This window comes from Sorex araneus, chromosome 9 (genome assembly GCF_027595985.1).
Source record: "Sorex araneus isolate mSorAra2 chromosome 9, mSorAra2.pri, whole genome shotgun sequence".
NCBI classification, from domain to species: domain Eukaryota; kingdom Metazoa; phylum Chordata; class Mammalia; order Eulipotyphla; family Soricidae; genus Sorex; species Sorex araneus.
The window spans coordinates 9733723-9748125 of NC_073310.1; positions in this window are offsets into that span (position 1 = coordinate 9733723).

Below are 14403 nucleotides of genomic sequence, written 5' to 3' on the forward strand. Positions count from 1 at the left end.
TCTCCCCCTCCCAATTGTCTGCCTCTTTTACCCACGGGCAATCAAAAACAAAGTCAGGTTACAGCCCCTGGATCAGGGGGTGTCACCTAATCTGACCAGAGAAAACTGTCCCCTTCTCCCCTGCAAACCAGGGGCTTCTGGGCAGCAGTCATAGTATGTCCACCTACACTGAATAGCCACTGGCCCTGTGCTCAGCTCCTGGGGACTCACGGGCTGTGTCCTAATCCATCTGCCCTCACACTGACCCCCAAGGCGGACAGAATAATGATCCCCATGTCACAGAAGAGCCAGCTGAGGCTCTGAGATGTGAAGTCACTTGTCCAGTGGCCAATCTCAGGTTCCAACCCAATGGGATCATACGGAAACCCACTTTGACCCCCGTGTTGCTCTATCCCTCACAGAGCCTAACCCATCTGTCTATGCACCTAGGAGAACTGAGACCCACCCACAGAGTCCTACCTGTTCAGAGCTGTATCACCCTGGGCTAGTCCCTGCATCCCTCAAAGCCTGCATCCCCTCCTCACCTGTAAAGTGAGAATGAGAGCACAGAGAGCCTTGGAGAGCTTCACCCACAGGAAACGTGCGTAGATCCACCCTTTGTTCTGCTGAGGGGTCCCCCACCCTGTCTGCACTGCTCTAAAGAGAAGGCAGGGGCTGAAGCGATAGCACAGCGGGTAGGGCGTTTGCCTTGCACTCGGCCAACCCGGGTTCGAATCCCAGCATCCCATATGGTCCCCTGAGCACCGCTAGGGGTAATTCCTGAGTGAAGAGCCAGGAGTAACCCCTGTGCATCGCCAGGTGTGACCCAAAAACCAAAAAAAAAAAAAAGAGAAGGCAAAGACTCTCCTACTCCAAACAAAGCTACTTAGAGACCCAGGCGGGGGTCTCCTTCCTCTTTTTCCTACCAGGCTGATAACATGTCAGACAGAAAAAAAGTGTTTCTTCTGAAAGTGCCCTTATACCCACATGCACATGTACACATGCATATATACACATGCACACACATATGCGCACCACCAACACAGAAAAGGAACCCATTATATATAAAACAACAGAATGGGAGACTAACACCCAAGAATGGTAGAAATAAGTACCAGGAGGTTTGCTCTATGGCTTAGAAGTCAGCCTCACATGCTGGGCGGGAAAGGCAGCTCAGATAGAGAAGGGAACATCAACTAAAGTGTGGTTGGAGAACCCGCTCAGGATGGGAGAGGCATGCTGAAAGCAGACTATAGATTGAACACGGTGGCCACCCAATTCGTCCACTGCAAACCACAACATCCAAAAGGAGAGAGAGAACAAAAGGGAATGCCCTGCCACAGAAGCGAGGTGGGATGAGGGGATGGGATGGGGGTGGGAGGGATGCTGGGGTCATCAGTGGAGGAGAATGGGCACTGGTGGAGGGATGGGTACTTGAGAATTGTATGAGTGAAACACAAGCACGAAAATAAATAAATCTGTAACTGTACCTGCATGGTGATTAATTAATAAAACAATAATAAATAAAAAAAGATAAAGAACCCATTAGCAGTTACCTCTGAGTTGAGTAATTTTATAATTCCTCTGCATTTCTGCTTTTTCTGACTTCTCTAGAATGCACATGTATTATTTGTGGCATTATCTCAGTCCTTGAAACACACACACACACACACACACACACACACACACACACACACCAAGGTATACCATAGGCCACACACACACACACACACACACACACACACACACACACACACCCCAAGGTATACCATAGGCCACCTCTGAGACATGGGGATTAAAGGCTAATGAGGGGGCTTTCTGTGATGTATATATTTATTTATGTGTGTACTACTTTTGAAATTTTGTATATAGAAAGATGTAAGCCACGTAAATCACAGGAGGGCAGAAATAGCATCAAACTTTGACATGGAAACTATAGGCCTTCAAATTTTGCATTAGTCACTCGGGAGCCTCTTTGAATCTTTGATTTTCATCTTTAAAACGTGGAATTTTGTAGAATTTGTTGTCAAAACTAGACAATGCAGGGGCTGGAACAATAGGGTAATGAGTAGGGTGCTTGCCAACCCAGGTTGGGTACCTGGCACCACATATGATCCCTCCAGCCCCACCAGGAGTGATACCTGAGCACAGAGTCAGAGTAATCCCTGAGCATCACCAGGTGTGACCCACCCCTGCCAAAAACAAATATCAGGTCGTGGGTATGGTTATTTGGGGCCAAGTAGAGTGCTCAGCATAGGGAATATTGACGAGTGAAGTGGACACTGTGAAAGCAACTGGTGGTGGAACTTTGTATGCCTGAAACTCAATAATCATGATTAACTCGGTAAGTCATGGTAATTCAGTTTAAAAGTTAAACACTCAGCCTACAATGATGAGTCCTTTAAAGCAGTTACTGGGGGCTGGAGCAATAGCACAGCGGGTAGGGCGTTTGCCTTGCACGCGGCCGGCCCAGGTTCAATTCCCAGCATCCCATAGGGTCCCCTGAGCACCACCAGGAGTAATTCCTGAGTGCAGAGCCAGGAATAACCCCTGTGCATCACCGGATGTGACCCAAAAGGAATAAATAAATAAATAAATAAATAAATAAAAAGCAGTTACTGGGACTTATTTGGGATTGTTTTGTCTGTAGACTTATTTTGATCAGATATTTGGTAAAGTTTTCATCTGATGAAGCAGAATATTTTACTAAACGCCCAATAAAAATTCTCCATAGCTCTATAGTAAAATAAATTCACCAGGAATATTAAGGTTCATTTGAAATAAAGTAACATGTTCTGGTGTCAGATTTGTTCCCTGCGATTCCCTGAAGTTCAGGAACCCATGGGAAGGGGTAGACTTCTCTAATTGGGCAGGAATAAAAATCAAACTTTTGTTGTTTTGATTTGTTCTGATTAATTATTTTCCTTTTGCTCTTTTGTTACTTGGGGCCAGCTAGGTGCTCCAGGCTCTCTCCTGGCCAGGGGCCCATACGGTGCTAGGGAGCAAACCCCAGCCTCTCACATGCAGAAAATGCACCCCAGCCCATCAACCTTCCTTTCGGGCCCCTAATGGTTTTATTTCTTCTGTTCCACCACAACGCCTTCCTTTGGTTCCAAAATTCACCAAGCATTCCACCGTGGCCCCCCAAAAGTTCCCACGGAAGTGAGCCTTACCCCAGAGCCTATGGCAGAGTGGGACTATTTCCTGTGTCGCCAGGAACTGGCTTCAGGTTGACCCAAATGCACCACGCACGCTCACGAGATCATTCCGCCAACTTCATCAGCCACTCAGGCTCCCGGGGAGCCCTTCTGAGTCTCTCCTCTCCTGGCATTCCTTTAAAACAGCATTTCCTCACCTTTGCCGGCAGGCTTCCGCCAACGAGAAGCCGAAAAAAAAATGAATTGCAATGGATTTTTGTCACAAATTGCCTTAAATCGAAATGTTGGGATTCATCTTCTATTTTATTTGCAAATGGTTAGTTAGCAGGAGCGTCTGGGAGCACCTCTGAGGAAGGATTCTGCACCCATTCCCGGGGAAAACCCCGAACAACAGACCCAGCAACAGCAAGGCCCGAAGAGTCTTGACCGTTAAGGCTTTTCCCCCACGAGCCACTCGTGTCCAATGAGTGACGGATGTCTGCTGTGAGCATGCAGTCAAGGGCTGGGGCATCGCTGCCACCGCAAACCTAATAAAGTTCTTTCTCTTCCTGCTCCCCAGAAACAATCTGCTGTGAGCCCATGCGGGACAGAGAGGCCACCGGACCAGCTGTTATTTATGGTGTGTGACTAGAGTGACGGGCTTCCTGTACTGATCTCGACTCCCCAGTGGTGCGAAGGGTTGGCTCTGAAGTAAGCACACAGGTGGGGAACGTTTGGGGAGGGAGAGGCGGTGGAAGCTGGGTGATAAATTTTCAGAAGCCGTAAAATCAAGACATGAGCTGGAAAGAAGGTCTGCCCCCAGCTCCCCGGCTGAGGCTGCCAGCCCAAAGCATGAAGCCCAGAGCCCCCAAGGAGAAGAATCAGCAGGAACAAAGGCCCTGATCAGACGCGAGAGAGAGCTCAGAGTCATTGTTTCCTTGCCAACATCCCAGCCAGAGGATTCTTATCTGCATGAAAGCCCCGCGCTGGGGCAGGAGGGATGAGGCGTCTCGAACCAGCTTTGCAAAAGCAGAGCTTGCATGAGCCATTGGGAAGCCACCTACGACTCTTCTCTGGGCCACTTCTGTCCCTCGCTTTCTGGAGCCACTCGAGGCACTGTTGTCCGAGGAGTGGGGGTGGGGGTGAATGTCCAGGGAGGTCAGCGCCCACACCGACTCCTGCTGGCCACAGACATTCTGGTCCTTGTCCTCCTGAAGCAGACAGGTAGATCGGAGGCCCCTGGCAAGGAGTTCTCAGGAAGTAACAAAACCAAGATGTGGTCCTCAGAAGTCACCCTGGCAGGTTGTAGCAATAGTACAGCAGGTAAGGTCCTGGCCTTGCACAAAGCCAATCCAGGTTCAGTTCCAGCATCCCCTAGGGTCCCCCTAATCACTGCCAGGAGTGATCCCTGAGCAGAGAGCCAGGAGTAAGCCCTGAGCATTACCAGGTGTGCCCCTCAATCCCCCAAATGTCACTCTGTCATCAACCCTAAGGTAGATCTCAAAGCACAAAGGCCCGACCCCCTTTGTAGATGCAGGAACTGGGGACTGGTAAGACGAACTGGCCCAGAGGAGGATTTAGGGGTTCTTTAGGAAGGACACGAAAGATGGTCAAATTTCAAATATGAACTATGACAACACCCTGCCAATGCATGTGTGTGCAGAGGACTCCGGGTCAAGGCAATTTAGACTGTCCATACACAGCCTCTCCCAAAAAAGCCCTTTAGAGCTCTTTCCCTTGGAGAAGACTGTTCTCTTTTGTACACTTCTCCTCTGTCTTTCTCTTTCTCTCTCCCTTCTCATGTTTCCTAAATAAAACAACCTAATGGACAGGAGAGATAGTAGAAGGAAGGGTTAGGCACTTGGCTTGCACGGAGCTGACCCTGGTTTGGTCCCCACACTTCCAGGTGTGATCCCTGGGCACAGAGCCAGGAGTAAACCCTGAGCACCTCCAGGTATGACCCAACCTTCCTCTACCAGTCAAGAGCAAAAAAGATTTTACTTTGCTATCCATGGCTATCCATGCACCGTTGGGAAGGACGAGCAAAGAGAGTCTTCTCAAATCTCAGGGCTACGACGAATGGAGACGTTACTGAGACTGCTCAAGAAAATCGACGACCAACGGGATGATGATGATGATGATGATGATGATGATGATGGCGGCCTAGGAGGCTTGTCTTTTCTCAGACAGTGCTGGAGCCATTAGGGCTACATTTGGCAGGGCTTAGGGGAACTGCGGTGCTGAGAACCAGACCAGGGTTCCTGACTGGTGCACACTGGGCTCCGCCCATCCCCTTAAGTAGCTCGTGGTTTATATTTACATATGTATGTGTGTGTACATATATATATATATATATATGAACTGGAACAATAGTACAATAGTACAGTGGGTAGGGTCTTTGCCTTGCACACAGCCGACCCTGGTTCAATTCCTCCGCCCCTCTCGGAGAGCCCAGCAAGCTACCAAGAGTATCCTGCCCGCACGGCAGAGCCTGGCAAGCTCCCCGTGGCGTATTTGATATGCCAAAAACAGTAACAACAAGTCTCACGATGGAGACGTTACTGGTGCCTACTCGAGCAAATCAATGAGCAACGGGATGACAGTGATACAATGATACAGTGATTCATCTCCTCCAGAATTTCTTTTCTCGAGGGTGGACAGCAAACCCGGAAACCTGAGCAGGAGTCAGAATTGGCTTCCCTTTTCCTGCAAAGAGTGACAGTACACTGGGTAAGGCACTTGCCTCGCACGCAGCCCACTGGCGTTCAATCCCTGGCATCCCATAGCGCCCCCTGGGCTGCCAGGAGTGAGTGATTCCTTGTTTCAGTCTGAGGCCACGGCTCCCTGAAAACTGCTGGAAACCCATTTCTCTGTCATACAGATCAGGCGGACCTCAGGGCCACTGGATGAGTGCCTCACGTGCTGCTAGCATGTGATCATGGCAGACTTCACCGGTTCTAAGCACCCTACGCGTCCCCCCCCCCACCAAGGCACTTCCCCCAGGACTAAGGTGGGTCAACCCCATAGGGCAGTAGCACTTTTGCTACCCGGCCTCCTACCCCCTTGCCCCTTTCATCTTCCACTGACATCCCCTGCTGATGTGGGCCTACAAACCAGTGCTCACCATCGTGGTTCTCAGCCTGGGGCGAGGTGAAGCTCGGGAAAAGGAAAGCTCCTTCTTATTTCTACCCAACTAGGCCCTTTGTCCCTACAGGAAAGAATATCAGGAAAGACGAGAGAGCAAAGCCAAGTTTTATTGAGGGAGGATACTCATGATAAAGGAGAACCTTGGGACTCTCAAAGAGAGAAGACCAAAATCAAAAGAAACCCACGCAGGACATGAAGATCCCTGACCGAGGTGGAGATTAGAACTGACTGTTTTACCTTTCAGATCTTACACACACACATCCAGCGACAGAGTCCAAGTTTCAGACAATCCCGTGGACACTAATCTTGGCCAGAAAAAGGGGTTGGGGGGAATATTTGAACCCCTAAGACTAAGAAGATGACTGAATTCTAGAATCAGTTTTTCATTCACAATAGTCTTAGGAACCAACATTAACCAACATTAGGAACCACCATTCTTTTTTTTTTAATTTTTTAAATTTTACTTATTTCTTTACTTATAAAGGATGCTGGAAAGCTTGCAATCATCATGAGATAGTTGCAAGCTTTCAGGTTTGGGTTACAGTCTCAAAATGATCAAATACCCATCCCTCCACCAGTGCACATTCCCCACCACCAATATCCCGGGTATACCCCCCCTTTCCCACCCTCCCCCTGCATCCATGGCAGACAATATTCCCCATACTCTCTCTCTACTTTTGGGCATTATAGCTTGCAACACAGACACTGAGAGGTCATCATGTTTGGTCCATTATCTACTTTCGGCACGCATCTCCCATCCCAGCTGGAGGAACCACCATTCTTTCAGTGCCTATGAAGGGCAACTTTCTCCCAACTTGTGGATACCTGTCCCAGGGAAACCCCTGATTGGACTATTTGGGTCACGTGCCCATTTCTTGGGCCAATCACTGATGCTAGATGATTTGATCAGATTCAGGTCCTCCTTTGTGGCATACCTTGTGGCACAACAGAAGAAAGATTAATGGAAATTTTTTAAAGGGTCGAGGCAGATAAGAAAGGGGCCACTGTTGTAGGCTATACAAGGGTAACCAGCCAAGGAGCTAAGTAAGACACATGGTCATACGGTGCTCTGCTCAGGGTATGCCCTGGCCTCATATATATGTCAGAAAAAGGCATGTCTTTTTTCTAATTCATATAAATGTGTCATGCAAACATCTTGAAAGTCATGGTGTTGCCCTTAAAAAGGTAATTTCTTGCTTGGAACAGTGAGAAATTAGATGCAATCTGTTTTGATTTCTTCCCAATTTAGGATACGCTTTAGTGACCAATCTGAAACAATGCCAACCTCCTTCTGTCTCAAGGATAAGTTAGCTGGGTTTATGTCTCTGTTCATAAAGAACAACGACATCATTCCACCGGAGAAGCGGTGCAGAATTTATCAGCAGGCGCAGAGACAGACTGAACTGTCTCCACCTGAATATTATTATTATTAATTGCCACTCCCTTGATATTTGCTGTGTATCATGCCTAACTCTAAAGTCGTCCATGACCACACAACCTTATAAGAAAGTTGGGGCCAGAGCTGAAGGGATGGGGTATTTTGACTATTTGGCATCTGAATATTCTTCAGTTGGTGGGGAGAAATCTAACACTGGCACACGTTCTCAGCAGGAACCAGAACTCCAGTCTGCCTCTGCGGAATCAGAATAAATCAGAGCAACTCGACAAACCTAACACTTCTCTAGAGTGAAAGTGACTGTTTCTGTTGTTTGCATCCAAGGAATCCTTGGAAAATCTTCCCATTTTACAGATAAGACTGAGTCTTAGAAAAGTTTATATAGTGTTTGGCATTATATATACATATATGTGTATATATACATGTACATATAGTGCTTTAAGACATTTTGTATATATACATATATGTCACATGCATATGACATACATATGTCACTGGGGAAGCATTATGTCAGCTTGGAGGTGAATACTGGCTTCAATTACCACTCAAGGCGACCTATGGAAGTTACTTAACCTCTCTCTGCATTTCCATATCTTCATTCAAAAAAAAAAAAAAGAAATGGCAGAGTTGTGTCAGTAGCACAGAAACCTGGAGAGTGTCAAATAAAGTCCCATGCATCTTCCCCTCAACATACAAAGCACTGTCCCATGTTAGCCGCCCTCTCTGCTATTGCTCGTCTTCATGGGCTTCTAACGCATCCTGTATGGCAAGTGGGGTCTCTCTTTAGAGAATCATGTAGTGATCAATCTCGTGAGCTTGATTCTGTCATCCTTTCCGCCCTCAGAGTCAAGGTTGAAAGCCACGTGGAAGGTGAGTAATAATTTCACCCGGGGAAATCATGACATGGGGGTGACTTTGGAAGCCAGACGTTCACTTTGGGTCTGTCCGGGTCTCAGGGGGAGCCTGGCACAGCCCAGCCACGCTCAGCCTGGGATCATTGATCATACTAATGAGGATGGATTTCCTCCCCTCTGCCACTTGATCACCAGCTGCCCTGGGTTTTATCACCATTCCCCAGGGTTGAGCCACGCAAGACACCCCCAACTCGGCTCCCAGGGGCCCTTTTCCCTCGCTCTGTATCTCCTAGAACAGAGCCAACTAAAGAACTCATTCATTTCTCCACCCTCCACCCCCTTAATTACCAACAATGCTGAGAGTTGAATAACACAGAACAAAAGACAGATTTATTTACCCCAGGACATAAACAAGATTATCAGAAACAAGCATTCAGAAGCCTCTAGCTCCTGAGAGAATTTTAATTTGCTGACCCCTGCCTTACAGAAATCTCAGGTCTTTTCACATAATTATAAAGCCCCGGGAGTTTCTCCTGCTTGAATTATTTGTTGGCACACAGTCACCAGCCTGGCTCCCGGCTCTCATTGGCCAATTAGGAGCATCTCGTTGGGGCTTTAAACCGGGTTCTTTGGAGATACTGCCTGCAGCCTGAAAGAAATTCTCTTTTCCTGATGAAACTTTCCTAACACAAGACAACCTGTACTGACTGTGGGGCATACATAGGAGGGGGAAGGAGGCCAAATTGAATGGGTGAGCAGGGATTGGGTTACAAATGGTTTACACGCACTTCTTCTTCGAAGGGGCAGGAAACAACAGCAACAAAAACGGAAGTTGGGGAGGGGGTGGGAATCCATTGGCTCCAGTTGCCAGGAAGTCCGCTAGTAAAGCTACTTCATGCATAGCTCAGTGCAGGAGCTTTCCCTGTCATCGGGCTCAATCTGCTTCTCTCGTTCATGAATCCACTTAGGCTGCTCATTGCTCAGAGAACAATTACTGGAAGAGACAAGGGTTGACGGGGTGAGGTGGGGTGAGGATAGTTTTATTCAGATATCAGCAAGTTGAGAAGGCGGCAGACTTCTCTTTAACCCTGCGCCCTGCCCCACCCCAATCCGTCTTACTCTCTGACTGAGGCTAGGGAATTCTAGAGGCAAAGTAAGAAACAATTTACAGTTGTGAGACTGGGTGCGGGAGGAGGGAGTCCTGTCTAGAGGCTGTCCAGGTGGAGTAGTGGTTAATAAATCCTGCGGACTGATGGCCTTTTCCCCTTGACTTGGTTAAACAACATCCATCTCCAGGACCTGCGTGATAACCTTCAAGAGTTTTTCCTGAAGATCTAGTGTTTACGAGTTCCCCTCCATCCACAACTGAGCCTGGTTTAACATTACACATACAGTGTCTGAGAACATCTCTGAGGATTAAGAAACAGGGTGAAGACCCAGGGTAATGAGAGGATATAAGGAGTTAATATAAGAGAAACAAGATGGAGTCTCTAATTCCCGCTCACTCACATTCCCTCCTATTTTTCTGGGTTGGTTGTTTTTTCATGGGGCTGATGGTCACCAAGTTCCCATTCAAAGTCTATCATTGAGTCTTGTTGGGTCAGCTTGGTGAGGTACCCACGACTGAACCCATCACTGTGACTAGAGGATGAAGTGAGCCGATTGGCTAGACCTGGGTCACATGCTCCATCCCGTTAGCTGGAGTGTGAGAAACAATCCTAATGGAATCACATGTACGGAAGGTATCAGACGGTGAGTTCCTGTGAGGGGAGGGAAAGAAGGTACTCTCTCCAGAGACCAGAGATGGATGCTTAACAGATGAAAAGAATGGATGTTCAGGACTAAGGAGGTCATTCAAGGGGTGGAACACAAACCCACCAGCAAGTGTGAGTGTGAGACCCTGAGTTTGATGCTTGGCGTTGCATGACCATCCTACACAAAGTATTATTCCCATTCAACGACCCATTAAAATTCCAGTGATGTTTTTCAAAGATATAGAACAAACAGTAAGGTATGAGAAGGTGCAGTGGAGAACCAGCTAGACAAAACCCTACATTCATGCTTTTTTTCTCCTAACATAAGTCTGGTGAAGGGAGGAGAATGTATAATAATAATAATAATAATAATAATAATAGAAAAGAATTCCAGATTCTGAGCATTTACCATATAACTAGGTCCTTACTGGGTAACTTTCCTACAGCATTGCCATTTCTTCATTAAAAAATTACTAAATATATTAAAATATATGCAAAGAAGTTAGGCTAGTGGCATATTTCCATACAACAACCTTGTCCTCAACTACATGGCCTAGGAATTATCTTTCTTGCACTCTACTGGGGTACTAACAGACTTTGGTTTTTTTAATTTTATTTTTATGAAATACTTCACAATATTTGATTACTTTTGATATTCAAACACCAATCCCACCACCATTACACCTTCCCACCACCATATTTTGGATGTTTTCATCTCAAACCCCAACCCCTGCCCCAAAGCAGAATTGAAATCATTTATTATGTATTGTTGGTTATGAATAAACCGCTGAAAATGCTCCAAAAAACTTTCCTTAGAGGAGAGTGTGTGAAGATTGACTAACAGACTTTGGCCTTAGATTTCTAGAGAGGAATTTCTAAAAATTGAGGAGGATTGGAATTTGAACATTCCAATGAATCAATCAATCCATTTTACTGGTGACATATATCCCTGGAGGATGTTCTTTTCTTCAGACGATCACTGACTCTGGGGCCAGATTTCCCTGAGGGGAGTGGAAAGACCCCCCTCTTGGTGCTGGGAGGGGTTGGTGAGGTGACTGAGAAAGACGGAGGCTGGTAGGGGGCTGTGGCAGTTGGGTGTGAATTTGCTTCAGGAAAGTTCCAGCCCTGCGGGTGCTGGGGTCATGATTGTGGTTTCTCCACACGCGCCTCCAGTCACCCAACCATTGATTACATGTGCCAGATCTCCTTCTACAGTCCTGGAACTTTCAGTCAAGTCAGCACGAAAGTTGCAGCCTGTTCTTTGCTCCACTGTGGGCCGCAAAGTCTGTCCCTTGGCTGACTGAGGGGAGTGCGCAGGGCAGAGTAACAGCAGCTGCAGGCAGAAGGAGGGGAGCTGAAGCAGAGAGCGCCGTGCCTCTTGGGAAACAAGAGGCTGTGGTTCGGAATGTCAAGGCTGGTTGAAGTGACAAGCAAGATGAATTTGTGGAACATGCACTGTGCACCCCTAGGGACCTGATTTTAGAGTGGAAAAGAGAAGGGGGTGGGGGCAGAAACAAAGGAAGGTTAAAAAAAAAAGAAGAGGGAGAGAATTCTAGAAATTGAGGGGGAGCTTGAACATTCTAGTAAAGGTCTTACGAGGTGAAACAGTATCACAGACTGGTAGAATTGGGGCCAAATGAATGAATAAATGAATGAATGGATAGTGGATAGATAGATCAATGATCAACCGATGAAGGATGGATGGATGGATGGATGGATGGATGGATGGATGGATGGATGGATGGATGGATGGATGGATGGATGGATGGATGGATGGACGGACGGACGGACGGACGGACGGACGGGTGGGTGGGTGGGTGGATGGATGGATGGATGGATGGATGGATGGATGGATGGATGGATGGATGGATGGGTGGGTGGACAGATGAATGAATGGATGATGAATAGTGGATGGATTATGGATGGATAGTGGATGGATCGACGGTGGATGGATTGTGAATGGATGGATGGAGGATGAATGATGGATGCTGGATGGGTGGTGGATGGATGGTGAACAGATGAATGGATGGCATATGAATGGTGGATAGATGGAGGATGATGGGTGGCAGATGGATGGTGGATAGATGGTGGATGGATGGGTGAATGAATGGATGGGTGAATGAATGGGGTATGGATGGGTTAATGGTGGATGAATGAGTGGATGTATAAGTGTGTGTCCCCATAGGGATACAGCTTGGGCACACACAAATGGATTAGAGTGCATGTCTTATATGAAGCCCAGAGTTTGATTCTCAGCACTCATGACTCCAATCCCTGCCAGAATTAGCACTGATTCTGGTACCACCTAGTCTGAGCAGGACCATATAACCGGGGCCTAGGACCTATCAATCAGGCTCTGAACTGCAGATCTGTGTATCAACAAGGGCTCCTGAGCACAGCTGGGAGCCCTCACCTCCTATCTCTCCACAAATGGAAAGCAATAGCGTGCCAAGGTGCTGAACTGAGACACTCCACAGGCCATTTAATTTACTCCTTGTGCTAGCTATGAGGTCAGTATGAGGAGCTCAATTAACAATGAGGATACTGAGGCTCAGAGAGGTTAAATAATTACTCAAGGCCACAAAGTTGAAACCTAGTGCTATCAAGAATTAATCCTGGTTCACCTCTTAATTGCCTCATTCAAGCTCCTTAAGAGCTGTTCTACAGGACTCTATGCCTGGAAGTTGTCTATTAAATAAAAAGTGGAGGGGGCAGGGATGAAAGACAGATGGGGAGGTTCCAAGGATACTTGGGAAATGCAGTATTTTGTTACTCTCAGAAAGTCACAATACTCAGCAGTGGCCCGTGAGAGACCATCCCACTTACCTACAGCTGCACAATAGACTCATCTGTGGTGGCTAAATGTCTGTGATAAAGTGGCTGGGCCACAATACCCAGATATTCGGTCCGAGTATGGGTGTCACTGTGATGGTATTATACTTAGATGAGATTAACAGGTGGATCTGAACACTTTCATCAATGCAAGTTTCTCTCCAGAGTGTGGATGGACTTGTCTATGGCCATACCACCCTGAACGTGCCCGATCGTGTCTGATCTCGGAAGCTAAACAGGGATGGGCCTGGTTAGAACTTGAACGGGAGACAAGGTGTGGATGGGCCTTGTCCCACCAGGTGAGGCCTTGAGAATAAAGACTGATGCTCCCCACGGAAGCTGGAATTCTGCTTGCACCGCTGCGTGAACACAGGCCTGAGATTACAGGCTTTGTCAGCTCATCCTGAAGATTTTAAACTTGCCAGCTTTCATGATCACATGATCTAATTCCATAAAATGAACCTCTGAATATCCCTATGTGGACATATCGAGAAGGGATGTAAATATATAGACAGAGATATAGAGATATAGAGACACAAACAGACACACAGACAAATAGACATGCAGAAACATCACAGAGACAGCAGACCTGTAGAGACAGAGACAGAGACACACAGATATGTAGGTGCATGGACACAGACATATATCGTGACAGTTCTGCTTCTCTGGAAGGTTCTTACTGTGCACAACAGTAAGAGGTCGTGGATTCCAACAACCACCTTTCATTAGGCACCTGAATTCTATGGCTTCCAAGTCAGAGGTACCATAGCAGTGACCACCCACCCTTGTTCCTGCATCGAGTCCCAGTTGGAGGCCTCAAAGACAAGGGTTCAAGGAAAGACATCCCAGAGAGCTTTGCATTCACTTGCCTGACCCCCTGGCAGGTTAACAAACAGGCAGCCTCATGGTAACTGAACATCTTCTAGGACTGCCAGAAAGTAAGGCAGAAGTGTGATTCTCGATAACCCATCTTTGATTTTTTTGGGTTTTTTTCTTGGGGGTGGGCAAGGGAGCACAACCCATGGGTTACTCTTGTCTGGTGTTTCATAAGCCAATACACACTCTGGACTTATTTCCGCCTTGCCTAGTGTGAGTTGCATTTCCATGGCTCCAGAAAAAGACCTAATATTAAAACCTTATTGAAAACTATGGGCTGGGGGATGAATTGACAACACAGCAAGGTGAATTATATCAATTCAAGGATCAGAATTCTTGTTTGTTAACTCAGGTTCCGCCTCTCCTTTCCATGTGGCTCGGTGCTCTTCGTTCCAAATTCCTGTTTATTTCCCTGCTAAAAGTGATTC